A 5,148-nucleotide genomic window follows, 5' to 3' on the forward strand; every position below is an offset into this window, starting at 1 on the left:
ATCTTGGCAATAAATTTTAATTGGATTATGGGGGCGATCTTTTTGGGCTTAATAAATAAATCTTCGGCCATAACTTTTGGGCCGGGTCAAAAGAGGAGTGTCATAGCTTGGGATTATACCATGGGGGCTCTCTTCAATAGTTTTTTTTAAAAAAATATATATATATAAATGTAAGATATTTTAAATTGTCTGTGGCAGTGTCATAGCTTGGATTATAGCATGGGGGCACTAAAAAACCAAAATTCTGGGAAAATAATAATAATAATAATTGGGCTACGAATATATGAATATGATGAATTGGTATCAGCACATCAGTACCGGCCATCATCCTCGAGTAATTTTTTCCCTTGATCATCTACGTTAAGTCATACATCAGGTATTCACATCAACTACTTCAGGTACTCCTTTCGGCTCTTGATTTGAATTGGCAAGCTCGATACCAAATGTTGTCTCAGGAGATGTCTGCCCATTTGGACTCATTGGATCACCATATTCGGAAGTAGGTCTGGAGAAAGCAAAATTACTCTGTGTTTGAACGGAAAGGCTTGATGGACTCGGCGGGTAGTTTGTGGCTGGAGAGGCAGTCACTGCATCCATGACATTGATGCCACTTCTCTCTCCCATTTCACTTTTTCTGAAAGTATGGGAGCTGAGGTCCTTGTTATCAAAGCGGGTTGCCAAGGCTTTAATTTTTCTCCATACTGGAGTTGGGGGGTCCAATTGTACTAAAGCATCTCTATTTTCATAGAGGAAAGTGACCATGCATATGATGAGAGCTGCAGATGAAGCCACTCCAGCAATAAGGAATAGTCCCCAAAAACTATCGACTCCGATGCTGTCTGAAGAATGCGAGCTGTTGAGCCCTAGGCAACTCGAATTCTGCTCAAACCATACTTTCTCAAATTTCGCCATTTGATCTCCCTCAGTCAAATGTAAGATTCGCATTGAAACGTCAGATACCAGAGGCGAATGCTTTGGGAAGACCTGAAATTTAAAGAAAAAAAAAAAAGGAAACGAAAGAAAGAAGGAAAAATGAGAAACCAGCACAAGACATTTTGTACAAATTTAGATGTGAGAGACTTACAAATCCAAAACCATCGAACTTGTACGTTGGCTGAACCGCAGTATATCTGGAGCAATATTTTGCTAGGAAAAGCTTCATGTAAGGGATTTCATCAAATGCAGCAGCAATGCCACCTTTTCGGCTCCCATTTGAAAATAATCCATCCAATTGTTCAGGAGAATCATATTTCACAAGGTTTGATTCATCGAATTTCATCTGTTTTAAAAATGCAAAAATGAAGGAGCCATTTTGGTAGCCCACGCGTTGCCCCGTTCTTATGAGCTCGTTTATGTCAGTTATAGTGGGTTTGAGCTGTTGAACCGTTAGCATCGAAGTGAAGCTAGCCGTGTAACTTTGAGTAAGAATCAACACCACAAAAAACCATATGATCATCACGAACCGAGCCAACTTGCTGACAATTCTCTCCCCTATAAATATGATTTAATTAATTTAGAATGCAAAAGAAAATCAATAAGAAAACATCAATTTTAAGAGAAATTACGTATGGAGTGTTTTCCAAAATTGAAGGAATTGGTTCAGTTATGTTTTCCAATCTTATTATAAAATTCCAAAATCTAATTGGCATTTATATATATATATTGTGCATTTAAATTCAAGGAGGTGGAAGAGAAATTACTCTGAGCAAACACCAATGTTGAGAAGGAGAACCAGAAGATTGTGCCAACTTGATGTGAACGAGGCCCTCTGAAATCTTCATTTATTCGATGTTCAAGAGTCCAAATCACAAAGCCAATGAAGACAAAGAAACAAGCGCTTGTCACCCAAAGGTCCCAAGTTAATGGCTTCAGAAAGACCCATGCACTTTTACTTCCGTTATCCATGATGGGCACGATCATTGATACGCCAGACTCGGTGTAAGGTAGTGTGAAGTCTACATACAAGGACCTGTTCGCTAGAATAGTAGTATCTCCCACCACAGTGTCATACTTCTGTTCATGATAATAGTACTGGTAAAATTGATGAGATATTTCATTGTAAAAGGATGGCAGTTTCCCTCTATTTGACAGTTGATGACCATAGTTGAATGAAAATTATTATGTATTAGGGAATCTAAAGAGTATGGCTGACCTGAAAATATACTTGAGATATCAATTCATCGTAGTTACCAGCAGCATTTCCATCAGGTGTCTCAAAGGGAACGTATTCGTAAGGAACAGCATATGGTAATGTTGCCATTACGGCATCGAAGATAGCAATGCAGTAGCCAGTGACCTTTGTTGTATTAGTGATAGGATCTCGCGTCACCTTCACAAATTCACTGAAACCCTCCTTCACTGGAACTCCTATCTTCAACTTCTTTCCGTTGGTAGGAAGCACCCAACCTTTAGGAACAAAAGGAGATTCTCCTGGCCATGTAATGGCTCTTAGATTGGCCTTAGAAGTAGAATTCGATCTTCTTACAATTCCATTCTCTGGTGTCCAAAATCCAACCCCTCTTTCCCCTTCACCAATCACATTAACTATCTGGAAAGCTAATGTGCGTAGTTGCCCATCTCCAATTTGAAAATCTCCGCTGAGGCCTCTAAATCGAGTACTCAATAGTGAATGGAGAATATTTGGACCAACTGGGGAAACTCTAATACTCTCAAAACCGGTTGAATCTCTGGAAATGTTAATCTTTTGGAGGCTGAAGTTTCCCGGCCAAGTTTTTCAACTGCCATGGCTAGTGCACAAGCAGCATCGTAGGCCCAGAGTCCAAAAATATTCAGCTCAGAGATTTCATTGGTTGGATATTCTTCTTGTATTTTCTTTTTCCATCTGATTTTAAAACTTTCAAGCTTTTTGGTTCTTGGAACATGGGGCTTGACGCCCAACACCCCTTGCATCGAATCAATGGCTGAAGCGTTCGAAGTACTCAAGAAGTCAGTTATCCCATCAGTTAGTATCCAAACATAGCCTTCTTCCATCATTCCGGCCTCATTTGCTTTGGTAAAAAGCCGGTAGCCAAGAGGCGTAAGCATATGCACAATGAAAACTCTAGTTGGCATCCTCATCAACTTGTGAAGTTCTTCAACAAGATGATCGTCAGTTACTGATGGATGAATGGGGCTCCAGTAGGTCACATGGGCGTCCACCTCCAGCAAGGCACTAGTCAGAGACGGTATGACTCCATTGCCATACTCGTTGTCAACGTAAATAAGCACAACTTCTCTCCATCCAAAGGCCTGGACTATTGCCCTTATTGCCGGTACTTGAGCTGAGTCATTTAGGGTAGCTCGGATAAAATATTGACTCTGAAGCGTGTTGGGTTGGGTTATTTCCTTCTTGTGGAGGAAAGCCCAAAGCCCAAACATTTAAGGCTTCTTAGGCCTTAATGTATAAAAGGGAAGAAGAAACCGTTTTCTCTTCTTCTTCTTCATCTTTGCAGCCCTAGGATGAGAGTAAGAAGAAAAAGGAAGAGAAAGTTAGAGAGAAAAAGAAAAAGAGCCACTGAATTTTTGAAGTTAGAGAGAAGAAAAACGTTGATTTCTTTTCTTCTCTTTACTGTCCAGATTTCATCAAACGGCCGATCCCGCTTCGTGTGTAGTCCAATCGACCTGAAATTTGAAGAAGAGATTTTCAACTCATTGATCTCTAATCTGAACGGTGGAGATCGGATTTGGAGTTCTGGAAGGTTGTTGTTTCAGTCCGTGAACAGTGCGTCTTTGTTGTTGAATTTCTTCTCACCCGGGCAGTTCTGATCTTCAGCTTTGATCGAGATTAATCCGTGGTTTGATCGAGATGATTTTTTGTTAGCATGTTCTTAACTCATTGATCTTCATTTTGAACGGTGGAGATTGGATTTAGAGTTTGGAACAGTGGTGATTTGTGTCCAGGAACAGTGACTCTGTTTTGGTGAGATCTCTCCATTGTTTTATGCAAGTTGTTTTGTATTTGCCAAGACTAATTGTCTTGAGATATGGCTGATGTAAATCTATAGTTTCATCTAGAGAGAATTGTGTAACCCATTGATTATATTAGTGGAGGGTTTAAGTGGCCTAAGGGTCCCGTGGTTTTTACTTCTCACATTTGGGAAGGTTTTTCATGCTAAAAATTGTTGGTGTTCATATTCTTGTTGCATTTGGTGAATTGTTGTTACTCTATTAAATTGATTCCTATTAGGTTCTCACAAGAGGGGATAAAATCTGGTTGTGCATTGTTTGCGTTTATCCCATCAAAGTGGTATCAGAGCATTGGTTCAAGATAATTTGTGCCTTGTGTCGAACAATGGAAAGCAATACAAGTAGAATGATCACTCTGAATGGTTCCAATTATCATGTTTGGAAAGGAAAAATGAAAGACTTATTGTATGTGAAGGATTATTATTTGCCTGTGTTTGCTTCTGAAAGGCCAGAAAATAAAACTGATGTAGAATGGAATTTACTTCATCGACAAGTTTGCGGTTATATCAGACAGTGGGTAGATGATAATGTTCTCAATCATGTTAGTGAAGAGAAACATGCAAGGAGTCTATGGAATAATCTCGAACAGTTATATGCTCGAAAGACTGGCAATAATAAATTGTTTCTAATCAAGAAGATGATGAGTTTGAAGTATCAAGATGGAACTCCTATGACAGATCATTTGAATACATTCCAAGGTATTATTAATCAGTTGACTGGAATGAATATCAAGTTTGAGGAAGAGGTGCAAGGGTTGTGGCTTCTTGGTACATTGTCGGACTCGTGGGAGACATTTAAAACTTTTTTGTCTAACTCAGCCCCAGATGGTATTATGAATATGGACTTAGTTAAGAGTTGTGTTCTAAATGAAGAAATGAGAAGAAAGTCACAGGGCTCTTCTTCACAGTCAAATGTCTTAGTTACTGAGAAGAGGGGGAGGAGTAAGAGTAGAGGTCCGAAGAACAGAGATAGAAGCAAAAGCAAGACTAACAAGTTTGCCAATGTTGAGTGTCACTACTGCCATTTGAAAGGGCATATAAAAAAATATTGTCGCCAATTGAAGAGAGATATGAAACAAGGGAAAGTGAAGGAAAAGAAGAATGACAATGGTGGTGAAGATGATCAAGTTGCCACTACCACTTCAGATTTCCTTATTGTTTATGATAGTGATGTTGTTAATTT

General features: G+C 39.3%; 1 pseudogene; it reads right to left on the minus strand.

Moving 5' to 3' along the window:
* Positions 1-274: 274 nt before the first annotated feature.
* Positions 275-3,378, minus strand: LOC117913211 (annotated as a pseudogene).
* Positions 3,379-5,148: the final 1,770 nt, after the last annotated feature.

Source organism: Vitis riparia, chromosome 4, assembly GCF_004353265.1.
Source record: "Vitis riparia cultivar Riparia Gloire de Montpellier isolate 1030 chromosome 4, EGFV_Vit.rip_1.0, whole genome shotgun sequence".
In the NCBI taxonomy this organism is placed as follows: Eukaryota; Viridiplantae; Streptophyta; class Magnoliopsida; order Vitales; family Vitaceae; genus Vitis; species Vitis riparia.